This window comes from Panthera leo, chromosome C2, assembly GCF_018350215.1.
Source record: "Panthera leo isolate Ple1 chromosome C2, P.leo_Ple1_pat1.1, whole genome shotgun sequence".
Taxonomy (NCBI): Eukaryota; Metazoa; Chordata; class Mammalia; order Carnivora; family Felidae; genus Panthera; species Panthera leo.
The window spans coordinates 7290541-7303345 of NC_056687.1; the positions used below are offsets into that span (position 1 = coordinate 7290541).

Below are 12805 nucleotides of genomic sequence, written 5' to 3' on the forward strand. Positions count from 1 at the left end.
TCGAAATGTTCACCGAGGGAAAAAAATGCACCAGTTAGTAGTTTTCAGATACATGCTATTTCAAAACACTTTGGATAAAAAGTTCTCTGTTGGCGTAAATGCAGGCCACGGTTCGGGTGAGGATGTAATTATAGCAAAAATCCCACCTTCGTGTCAATGCCTGTTGACTCAATGAAGATCGCCCGAGGAATGATCCAGACCAAGCTCTGGGAGCACCGAGAAAGCATCAGGTAAGTCTCCATTGTCCCAGAGCTTACAACTAGTCGGTAGGTGAGACAGACAGATAGGTTGCCTTGTAACGTAGGGTTGAGTGGGGTGAGCCAGCTCGTCCGGGAGGGGGGAGGGACGTCTACAGAGGGTTCCTAGCCCAGGCGTGGCCGGTCATAGATGGCCTCCTGGCAATGGTGCCAGACCCGAGTCTAAACCGGTGGAGAACATTTATCACCTCACTTATGGACAAGCAAATTATACACATAGTGACAATTAAATTATAGACAGTGATTTTAAAAAGAAAGATCTGAAGAGCCAGAATAGACATTATCTTTCAAAAGAATCATAAAAAACGATGCCTGTAAAACTCAGCACTACAAGGGCCTGATTGATTCCCAGTTTCAAACACGAAGTGTATTTAAAACTCACATTGGGGGCGCCTGGGTGGCTCAGTCGGTTGAGCGTCCGACTTTGGCTCAGGTCACGATCTCACGGTCCGTGAGTTCGAGCCCCACGTCGGGCTCTGTGCTGCCAGCTCAGAGCCTGGAGTCTGCTTCTGATTCTGTGTCTCCTTCTCTCTCTGACCCTCCCCCACTCATGCTCTGTCTCTCTCTGCCTCAGAAATAAACGTTAAAAAAAAATTTTTAAAAATAAATTAAATAAAACACACATTTAATTCTGAGGCCCCAAACGAGATTCTGCCACTGTGGGCCTGCCTACGTTTAGTTTGTGGTTTTCAAAAAGCAGATAAAACTCGGGGCCAAATCAGGTCGATCAGGTGAGCATCTGACTCTTGGTTTTGGCTCCGGTCATGATCTCACGGTTTGTGTGTTTGGGATCCTCTGTCTTCCTCTCTCTCTGCCCGTCAAAACTCATATAAAGTGAGCAAGTGATTTACTCTAACTACCTGTTTGAGGCGTACTCCTATTTTCCCTTCGCATCTACTTTTTTTTTTTTTAATTTTTTTTTTTAACGTTTTTTATTTATTTTTGGGACAGAGAGAGACAGAGCATGAACGGGGGAGGGGCAGAGAGAGAGGGAGACACAGAATCGGAAACAGGCTCCAGGCTCCGAGCCATCAGCCCAGAGCCTGACGCGGGGCTCAAACTCACGGACCGCGAGATCATGACCTGGCTGAAGTCGGACGCTTAACCGACTGCGCCACCCAGGCGCCCCGCGCATCTACTTTTTATGTCATGTTACATTTTACGTGAGGGGCTGTGAAAGTCTTTGGAAACTCACTTAAATCCTTAGGGAATAAGATGGAGAGAGAGAGAGAGAGAGAGAGAGAGAGAGAGAGAGAGATAAAGAAACAAAGAGGCAAAAAGTAAACACATTCTTAGGAGCTGACTATCTGTAGCCAGTTCCCGGTCCCGAAGGCCGGCCAGTCACCTGTAGGGATAGCGCAGGTCCCGAAGGTATAACTCAGAGCCAGGAAGAACACGAACACTGTAACATGTTCTTGGAGCGAATGACACCTTGCCATCCCACACCAACAGTAGTCTGCAGAGGTGGCCCCAATGCGGCCAGATGACATATTCATTGGAGGAGCGAACGATAGCTATAAGGAAGGAGGAGGTGGGAGGCAGTTCTGTCGCCCAACATGGTCGTATAACACGTGACTCCCAGTTAAAGCCTGGCTCTGCCGCAGGACTTCTCAGAGCTTTAGGATGCTGACGATGACTGTGGAGTTCCAAGGGGGACCTACAGACCGCGGTAGCTTCCTATCTAAGCGTAAACCTTCTTTTTGCAGGGCGAGAGTTATGTGGAACCCTCTTCAGGACTCTGCTTGCCACAGAACTTCCCAGGACGGACGATGCTTTACTGTCTAGCTTGACTGAGGTTCAGGATACGCCCTCCTGCCTTTGGGCTGGGAGAACCGCTCTTGCCCCAGAAGCCGGAGCCAGGAAGTATAGGGCCAACGTCTAGGTGGTCTCCCCCAGTTCCCGGGAGATCGAGTTATGGAGGCGCTGGAGTGGCACCCTCGCTGCCCCCCTCTTACCTCCTGCTGCAGCTCTGGCCTGCCTGGGAGAAGCCAGTTCTGCCCATAGGGGCCAGGTGGGTTGTGGTATCAGGAACCAGAACCCTGAGCATTTCTTGATCAGATCATCCCCGCATTTGTATTGATAAGAATCGAATCATGCGACCTAACACCCAACTCCTTTGTTAAAGACTGTTGTTAAGACCAACATCCCTATGATGGCACTTGTTTGGGGTTTTTTTGACACTGTTTAGAGGGCAATTTGAGGGGATGTTTCATCTTTAATATGGACCTCGGGTGGAAATGATGGATTTGAAACTTATGAAACAAGACAAGATGTCGAAAATAAAGCCCCACTGTATGTTGTCAGCATTGGAATACTCTCTCTACACCTGCAGTTTCATTATTAATGTTTGGGCTACATACACACCCATGTGGCGTTTGTGACCTGCACTTATATGTCTGTGCATCATGTCGCTCACAGTTTGTTATATAAAGATCCCTTCCATGGACTTTTGAAGATACAAAGAAGACAGGGCAGATCCTCATTCTTTAGCATTTAAAGAATTCTAGACAAAGGAACCAGGCGCTCCAAGGCTTGTCCATTTCCTTCAGTTCCTGGCGGGTATGTGGGGAGGGCGTTTTTAGGAAGAGTACAGATGATGTCAAAGGTCGAGGTGCTTCAAAACAAAGGATAAAGTTTTCCAACGTGTTCTCCAAAGGGAGGAATAAAGGGCACCTCAGGAAGTGAGAAAGCCAGAACTGGGGAGCTGATCTTGTATTCTTTGGCACGGCGGAGTAGGATCGAGCAAGATACGGATGTGCCAACATTTGCAGGCACAAACATCGCTGAGTGGGAGCGTTATCTGCCTGGTAGGCATGGGTTTTGCAAGCATTCATACGGAGAAATGGCACTGTTCACTTCTGGCAGAACCGGGAACAGCATTAACAGAAACCGAGGGAAGAGGCTTTCCCTTGCCGGACACGGGGACATTTCATGGCCATTTCGGGAGGGACAACCCCCAGCCTGTTTGAAGAGAAGCACCTTTTTTTTTTTTTATTTTAAGTTTATTTATTTATGTATTTATTTATTTAGAGAGAGAGAGAGAAAGGGAAAGCAAGAGCACGAGTGGGGTTGCGGTAGAGAGAGAGAAGTAGAGAGAGAGCATCCCAAGCAGGCTCATGCTGTCAGGACAGAGCCCCCTGCGGGGCTTGAACTCACGAACTGTGTGATCGTGACCTGAGCCAAAATCAAGAGTCAGACGCTTAACCGACCGAGCCACCCAGGCGCCCCGACAGGCACACTCTTGATGCCTTTAACATCATGCTAGGTCCTAGGCTCACGACTAGCATGGTATTCTTTGAGTTTTGACGTGAGCATCAATCTCAGCGCCCACACACTCTGCTGTAGGAAAAGCAGCATTTTGATAGCAGCTTGCCCTTGGGCCTAGTTATGGCCTAAAGGTTTGGCCACGGCACAAGGATCTACATTTCACGGCAACCCGCCAGTGACATGAGGAACATTCTACAGATCGCCCGGATCAATTTTCCATACATCACCGATCATTAGATATGCGTAAGCACGATGGTATTTTCGCTTATCTTTTTCCAGTTACTTAGAGGGCAGCCAGCAGTTAAAATTTACATAAGCGAATGCAACCGATCCCTCAGAGATACTAAGTATCAGGCCTTTATTATGTATGACAGGGTGGATTTATCCTGAAGGTAATGACATTAGCTTCAAGATGCCTCCCTTGTGCTGAACCTTTGTACCTAGTTTTCTAGTCACGTTTTTCCTTAAAGAGGGCCCCGACATTGAACATTCTTCAAGCTCCATATGACCTCGATGAGCCTCTCGTGCCGGTACTCGAGAAAACACACAAGAATTTCATAGTCATCAGCCCGACACTAGGAAGCAACTTCAGCTGAAATACAATGTGGATTGAAACCCAAATCTGACTACCTGGGTCCTCCAAACAGCCTGAGAACTGGATCGCAACTCAGAAGCGTTCCCTGTGTCCGCCATCGGCCCCATGCTGATCTGTGATCCCGGGGGCATGGTCAGGTTGAGAACTCAGACCCTGGGGGTTGATGGGGGTTGGTCAGCGGCCAGGGCGGGCACACTGGCTCTTGGCCAGCGCCACAGCCCCCGCCCCCCAAGGAACTGGTTACTTCTCCTTTTACTGTGGATCAACACGTATCCAGATTGCTCTGAATTTGAGCCACCGGAGTGGTGGGAAAGAACGAAACGAAACTGTTGCTAAATCTTTGCAACATTTCCTCCTGGCCTCAGCCCCCAGGCAGCACAGACGTGCTTTTCCACTGTAATTGCCAATTGCTTCCTGCGGACATGTGTGTTTTTGTATCAAATATCAACACCTTGTCCTTCTCGTGTCCCGCCCGTCTGATGCTGTGAGCATGATCAGGCATCCCTGGTTCATGACCGTATCATGACTAAAACACCTGGCATTTTGTGCTCTAGAATTTTAGGTCTAGAACCACAGACTGTATTCTGGAATCAGGCTGTATGTGACCTTCTAGAGTCAAATTGGATGGTGCTGACTATGGGTTTATCGATCTTTCCAGCTGTTACGGCATCCTGCCCACTGAAGGGAACACAGGTACACAGACCCCTCACGAGCTCTGATGACCTTTCTTTAGGAGAAGCGTTTTGGGCTAAAATGCCCTGGGAATATGGTCAGCATTTCCACGTGGACTCCAGCTGCGCCCTGCTGAGTGGAGAAGCCCTCACCACTGTCTGCATTAAACCCACAGAACATTTTGTGACATTCGTCAGATTCCAGTTTCTTGCCTTGTTTTACGCAGGAATGTGGATTTTGCTCATTTCCCCCCCTTTCATCTCAACAAAGTAACACTTACAAGATAAAACTTTTTTCTCCCCCAGAACATATTTTTTAGATTATAAATTATTTCCTTCCTTCTCTGCCCTCAACCCTCCCTGTCAAGGTGGGGAAGCAGGATGTCCTCTTGTCCTTTAGTTGAGGGAAGGCTTGGCATTTCTAGAACTGCTCACTTCTGGCCACACGGTTCCCTTCACCTGCCTGTAAAAGGAGCGACGGGGGAAAACTACCTGAACGGCAGCAGAGGGCCAGGCGTGCTGGGTCAGAGCTGTCTGCTTCCCGGGCACTGCATCCTTGAGGGGCACAGAGCAAGGCTATCCCACCACCCAGGGCTGCCGCACCCCACTCTCCAGCTGCCCCCACAGCCCCGCGGCCAAGGTGGATCCATGACACGGAGACGAAGGGCAGAGGAAACCGAAGGATGGATAATAACCTCAGTCTGATATGCCCCTCGAATCTGTCCATGAATACGCAACACCTTCTTCTTTGCAAGCATCCAAACTAACATTAACTCTCGCCATAGCTTCCTAATTATTTTTGAAGTCGAGCTACTTTGACTTGAAGGGCGAATTCAAACACATTTGGAGATACCCGATTTTGTCCAGTGTGAGGTGCTTAATAAAATTTCCGCGGGCAGGAGGAGTGGGGAGGGGCACGTGGGTGGCTCAGTCGGCTGAGCGTCCGACTTCGGCTCAGGTCATGATCTCACAGTCCGTGAGTTCGAGCCCCGCCTCGGGCTCTGTGCTGACAGCTCGGGGCCTGGAGCCTGCTTCAGAGTCTGTGTCTCCCTCTCTCTCTCTGCCCCTCTCCTGCTTGCACGCTGTCTCTCTCTCTTTCTAAAGTAACATTAAAAAAATTTAAAAAAAAACTTGCGAAAAGACAGTAGCTGAATCACCTATATATTAAAGACTGCAGGAAATGATTAGGGAGGTTTATATGCCTTGAACAGGGGATAGTCGTCTGTGCCCTCTCATGCTTACGGCTCTGTCTGTGGACTGCTTGTGTCGCTTCTAAGGTTCTGATGCGGCCAGCAGGCAAATACAGTCCACAAGCAGCTCAGGACTCTGACGTGAGGCATGCGAGAAAGTCGGCGGATGACTCCGTGCCTCTATCCGGGGAGGGGGTGCGGCAGGAAAGGCAATTTCAAGTGTCTGACGTTCACTGATTAGGTCTGAAAAGGTTTGCCTCTGTGCAGTCGCTGCCCCACAGGGGTGGGTTTTCTTGTGCTGAGCGTGTTGCTGTCTTTCAGGTATATAATTACACACACATGCGCGCACACACGCACACACCGAAACAAGAAAGCGCAGCCCTTTGGAGATCTCCTGCACGCCAGGGCAGAGCCGGGGTGTGCTGAGCCCTGTGTGAAGAAACCCGCAGACCCGATTTTACTGGCTCTCACGGCCGCTGGCGTGGGAAGCCTGGGGTCTCGCTCTCCTTCCCTGCAAACACGGGCCGTCTGCACTGGCTTGAAGTGTGATGAGAGGAAATCGGGGAAACAGCACTTTCCGTAAAATGACCACAACTGCTGGCGGAGGAAGGAGTGGTAAGAGGGTGGGAGGGCTTTTTAAAAGTGTGTTTTCCTTAAGCTTCCAGAATCACAACATTCAACCTAGTCTGTTCCTGCAAAACCCCCAACGATTTATGCGTTTATTTAACTCGGTGAAGACCTGTCAGCTCCGTTATTGGATTGGCATTTCTGGGATACGGATGACCCCGGTCTGGTTAAAGTCTTCTAATTTGCAACCTTTAGGGGAGACTTGCCATGTTACCTCTGGGTGGCTCCCCGCATGCTCAGTGATTACATTTGCAGCTGGAAAAGAAGGAAAACTGCTCAAAACAAAAACAAAAACAAAAACAAACCATAAAACCCCCCCGGGGAAGGAAGAGCGGAGGAGGTAGCCCTGCATGAGGTAAGTGCTGACTTGCACGGCCAGCGACCTGATACTTTCCACGAGCGGCTGGTGTTTGAATTGAACACGAGTGGTGGCCGCATTTGACTCTCTCCTTTGGATCCTTAGGACAAGTTTAAATCGAGAGAATCTGTCACCTCAGGCTACGGCGGCTCGTTACACAGTTGTGTAAACATTTACAAAGACAGGACCCAATAGGGTAAGATCGGGGTTGGCAGTCGACTGTGCGTGAGTGTGAGCGGGGTTCTGAGGTTTCAAAGAAAGGACTTGACCAATCCTTTGTCAGTTTCTTTTTTTTCAAAACGCTTCCTTTAGGTAAACACACACACGCACACAAACACACACACACACACAAGAAACAAAACAAAGATTAAACTATTTTCCGCTCGGAAGAAATAAACCCGCGCACGTGTGAACCGAGCGGGGCACACAGTTCGGGTCTTGAATTCTGTCCGGTTGAACATCGCGTTGTGGGGTCAGTTTCCCGACCCGCGACACAGAGAAGCTGGGAGGTCAAGAAACACCTCCTCGGACGGCAGGTTCTCATGTCCTCCAGGGGACGCAACGCGGAAGTGCAGGCAGGAGATACAACACCGGTTTCACGGGAGCCGGGTGGAAATTTCACGCCGAGTGACATTGCTCAGCTGAGAGCAGCGTGAACTCACAGGAAATCACACACGGGTTCTAAGGCAGACGCCTTCCCCCGCCGGGCCGTGAACAGGGTTCCTCATGTTTCCGAAGCCAGAATTGTTTACCTACCGTGGAAAACTTACGTAACTTTCTCCCTCTCTCTCCCTCTCTCTCTCTCGTGAGGATAGGTAACAGATTTTAAACCATTCCGGTGAGGTTTCGCCTTACGGCAGCCCACCCTGACTTCCCCCCGGACAAAGGAAGCTCACGGCCAGAGAGCGACCCAAGAACTATGTCATCCCTGCAAATCAGTACCAAACCCGCTCCGACAGATACCGTGAGAGAAAACACTAGCAAGGAGAAGCCGGAGTCATTCCGTCCCTCCACCTAGATCACTTACACCCACAGCAAACAAGACCACATCTGGATATGGTTTCCCAGGCAGGAATAAAGCGCTTTTTTTTTTCCTTTTTGCCCCATCATTAAGTAAAAACCCGCTTTCCACATGCAAACGGCACTTGTAAATCTCCCCCAGATAAGCTAGGAAGTTTTGAATGATTTAAGTGAGTTTTAAGAGACTCACCAACCCCCTTCATTGCCTTGGAGCAAAGTTTTCCAGAAAACCCTGCAGCCGGCTGAGGGCTCCGGTATTGACCGAGGCGCGTACCTCTTACCTGCGGGGATGCACCGGGCTCCTGGCTAGAAGGCAGGCGGTGGCCTGGCAAAGAAATGGTCCTGGTGATACAGGTCGCCTTGGGAAAGATCGGTGTTTGGGTTGGTTCTCTCAGAGTGAAGAAAAGTCTCTCGCTGCTCGCTGTCAGTCAAAAACTAGTTGGTACAAGTTTCAGGAGGATTTACCTGAAGGAACTGAAGAGAGGAGGAAAGAGATTGGGAGAGATTGAGCGGAGGGAGGAGGGACCTGGAGGGAGGAGGGCGGGGGGGGGGGGGAGGGAGAGAGAGGGAGAGAGAGAGAGGGAGAGGGAGAGAGGGCTCCATGATGTCAGCAGTGTGCCTTAAGGAAACCTACAGACCAGCAAAATATTCTAGTGGACACCAGCCCTGAGGTCCCTGAACACCTGTAGGAGAGAAAGCTGATGTCCTTTTCAAGAAAAGGGCCATTTAGCCGTTGAGGACACTCGGGCCTCTCAAAGCCTGTTTTTAGGCCCTTTTGCCTGAATAAACCATAAATAAATAACCAGACGCTCTCTTCTAGCCAGCTCCCCTATACCTCCTGTCCCCTCCTCCTCACCCTGTCCCCACGGCAGCTGAATGTTAACAGAAACTCCTGCCTCTTGGGAAAAGCAGAGGGAACCTGTACCGATGACTCACATGGTGACTATATACATAAAAGCAAAATATCACCGAGAAAAACTGTGTGCTTTCCGCTCGATCCCCTTACGGCCATGTTGATTTTTCCTACAGCCTCTGTGTTCTCTGATCAGGAAGCATAAAGACGTTGGACGGATATGGGTAAAATCAGGTTCTTCTGGATCGCGGAAGCTGGGGTTGAGGTTCCCTGTTGGAATCTGGTTTCCAGCGTTTGTGTGCAGAGTCTGGTGCCTTTATGACTTCCGTCCTCGAAGCAGAAGGCTAAGGGGGAAGCCTCAGTCTCTGGAAATGGAGGCAGAGTTTGTTTCCGGGGCACAGTGGTAAGTCCTCCTTCCACCAAGCCATTTCTTGCGGCCATGGCCCATCCAAGGGAGGCCCGTCCAAGGCCTGTGCGGGTCTCCAGGCTCCCCGTGGCCAGAGTGCACAGGGGCCCCAGCAAACTCCGAGGCGATGACTTTCCCACAGGCGCCTGCCCCAGTGAGACCTCCTGCATGGGCCCAGAGGCAAGGCCAAGGGAAGCGAAGGCCGTCTGTCACAAAGGTGACGACGGCACCCTCACACCCACCCTGTGCAGGCACCTCGGAGGGCTCAGGGCTCTGCGGCTGCTTTATACTGAATGATTTGTTGGAAGCAAATGATACGTCCCCTCCCCTGATTTTTGGGGTCCGCGCTGCTGTGCATTATCTCCTCGGCTCCACTCTGGGCGCCGCTGTGGCTTTTCAGGCAGCCGGAACTCAATGGGGGCAGGAAGGGGTGAGGGGTTATTCCCCTTTTTAAGGGGGGATGTCTGAAAGTCCCTATTTTGTCCCACCCCCTCCCTTGACTCCAAGGACTGGCGTAAATCATTCCCTTTTTTCCGGTTCCCCAGGGGGAACAGTGCACCCTTCCCTTTTGCCCTTCTCTTTCCCGGGAAGCAAGGGCTTCCTCTTCTGCCCGCGAGAGTACAGTGGCCCCTCTGGGAAGATGCTGGGCTCCCCGGGGGGCTCAGGGCTTGAGAGGATGAAGACGACACGGAAGGTGCAGACACCTTCCAGCTGGTGATCTTACTCCAGATCGTAGAATCGGACGGACATCATAGGAGGCTCGTAAGGAAGCCCCATATAAAACAGGTAGGGGCACCTGGGTGGCTCAGTCAGTTGAACATCCGACTTCAGCTCGGGTCATGATCTCACGGTTCGTGGGTTCGAGCCCCGCGTCGGGCTCTGTGCTGACAGCTCAGAGCCTGGAGCCTGCTTCCGATTCTGTGTCTCTCTCTCTCTCTACCCCTCCCCGCTCATGCTCTCTCTCTCTCTCTCTCAAATAAACATTAAAAAATTAAAAAAAAATAAAACAGGTAAACACAGAGGTGGAGAATAACAAGAAAGGGGAAACCCAACTTCAAGGTCTGTCTATATCCTACCTCAGGTGATTGGCACAGGCTGTCCTACCAGCCCGGAAGGTTCTCCATCAGATCTGCATTTACCCAATTGACCCCATTGAGGACTCAGCCCACTGGCACCTGCTCAGGGGGGCTGGGCCCCTCATCTCATGGGACCCCAACCCAACTGGCTTCCTAGTTCTCCCTTTTACTCTGCATGTCCCTGAGCACTGCCTGAATTGTGCTGGTTCTTTATCGTTTCTCGCTGGTTTCATTTAGACTCAACCGCACCAGCCTTGTTCGCTGGGTGCCCCTGGCACATCGGAGTCCCTAAAATAATCAATTGTCACGTAGATTTGTAAACGGACACTACAGTTTGTTACAATTGAAATTTAATTCTTATTTTCTTACTTTTGATGAATATTTCCAGTGTCCACTTTAATTAATAAACTAACATTTGAATACTCATTCTCAACTTATTCTCAGGTTCTTTCAGGGATGTTATCAATTTGATACTCAGGCTAAAAGGGCACGATTAGCTACATTGAAGGGCAAGGGAGCCAGAGAGGTTAAGTGATTTGCTCAGAATCATAGAGCTGGAAGGGGGTCAGGGGTGAGGCTCAAAACAGTTCTCTCTCTCAGCCCATGCATTTTTCATTAGGCTACATTTTTCTCAAATTAGTCTATTGTGGGCATACATATGCATGTGTCGATTCCTTTGAATATACTACATGAATATGTAGTCATACACTACATGAATGATAATCACGGTCTAGTATTCTGCCTTTCGTTCTTGCAGGGCCATACAAAGTAGAGCCCATGTTCATTCATCACACACTCTTAAACGTGATGAAAGAAGAGAATGAGCTCAAAATAGTGTGAATACATGAAATACTTTAGAGGTTAAGACAATTAGGTGCTGAGGTTGTAGGTAAACAAAAGGTGGCGAGGCATTAAAAATGCAAGGCCAAGTGTGGAGAGGTGAGTAGGAAAGTTCTAGAAAAGTATCTATATGAGATTTCGGTCCCACGGGGACAGACTTTCCTTAGCATGTTTTAATAACCGAATGAGCTAATTATTTCGGATGCTAAGTGAGGAAACCAGGGTAAATTATTAATCTTGACTGAAAACATTTTGTGTCACCCAATCTCTCTCCTATCCAGTGAATGAAATCTGCTTTACAAGCCACTTCTAAAGAGGAGGGTCTGGAATCTACGATCAGATTTCTTCAAAACACATAGCATATCATCTTGTAATTGAAGAGGGTTAATGTTATTAGTCTATTAGCTTAAATTAAAAAATAAACATGAATGAGTATTCAGTAAATCTTTCTTTCTCCCTTCTTTCTTTCCTTCCTTCCTTCCTTCCTTCCTTCCTTCCTTCCCTCCTTCCCTCCCTCCTTCCTTCCTTCCTTCCTTCCTTCCTTCCTTCCTTCCTGATTAATTGAAAGCAAGACTCTTACATGTGTCAAATTTGAATAGAGTACACATCTAAAGTCTGCATTTTTATGCAAAGTTCTAAAATGATGTCTTAAAACTGGACAGAAAAGATCACAAGACCTAGGTCTTTCAGGAGAGCCATTTCCCAAGAATAATTTCCAAAAAAAGAAAATGCTGTCGTGCTTCCAATTCTCATCTTGGCTTGAATGGAGACATAAAAAAACCTTCATTCTCTCAAACACCTTAAGTGTTTTAAGAGGAAACAAGTACATTTTTACCTTTGAGCAGATCTATTTAAGTTGCTTCAGATATGGGACTGTTGATGGAGTGTTATGTCAGTGTTATGTTAAAACTTCCTGGAAGCTGCCTATGACCCCACCACTCCAAGTCCCTGCACAGGCTCAGCAGGATGTGGCCCGGTGCCTCATTTGCTCCCACAGCTCCTGTCCCGGAGGCCTGTAGAACACTCCTCCTTCCCCCGAATGTAGGTGAGCCGTGGGGAATGAAGAATGTCGGTTTCAATCCTCACAAGACTCTGCAGACCAGAGCTGGGGCGCTGCTTGCCTTTGACCTGGTCAATGGGAGGCTTGCCCCAGGAAGTCACAGAGCTGAACTCGTCTGGGAGTGGCTTTCTAGAAGCAGGTGTTGCGACAAGGATGCACTTGAGATTGATTCAAGTGCTCCTGGAATCGCTCTGACGGAGAGAAAGGGAGGCAGGCAGGGGAGGGATGAAGTTAAGGAAGGGACAATTTTAGGCTCAGGCCCGAATCTGGAGAGGGTTCTGGAGTGAAAGTAGCATCGTAGAGAAGGGATCTGAACTTTCCTGCTCTCGCCCCGGCCACTATTACTAAGAGAAGGGCTGATGGGACATCCAACCTCCCCGGTGCTCTGGCTTTCTGCCTCTGCCAGGAGGTGGCCAAGGGTGGCCTTAAGGAGGTGGTGGACGGGGATGAAATATTCACACCGAGAAGCAGGGAAGGAGGTCCGAGGGGATCTGGGCAGGCCACCAGGGGCATGGGTTCATCCTGTGAATGCTGGAAGTGATCCCTTCCACTGATACAGGCCCCCCCCTTACGGTGAACCCTCAC

The 12805-nt window shown here is 49.5% G+C and overlaps 1 protein-coding gene across 9 annotated transcripts in view; it reads right to left on the bottom strand.

The window, feature by feature from the left end:
* KCNJ15 (potassium inwardly rectifying channel subfamily J member 15) overlaps positions 1-12805 on the bottom strand; it is a 76759-nt gene that overhangs the window by 35326 nt on the left and 28628 nt on the right. For 5 of the 9 annotated variants that reach the window (XR_006193085.1, XR_006193083.1, XM_042903349.1 and 2 more), the window contains exon 2: positions 8267-8459. The exons of 2 other annotated variants lie outside the window; for them this stretch is intronic. The gene's annotated coding sequence lies outside the window, so the exon portion shown is untranslated. Of the gene's footprint in view, positions 1-7155; positions 7718-8266; positions 8512-12805 lie in introns of those variants that run through there. 2 more of the 9 variants (XR_006193084.1, XM_042903352.1) reach the window with 2 other exon arrangements.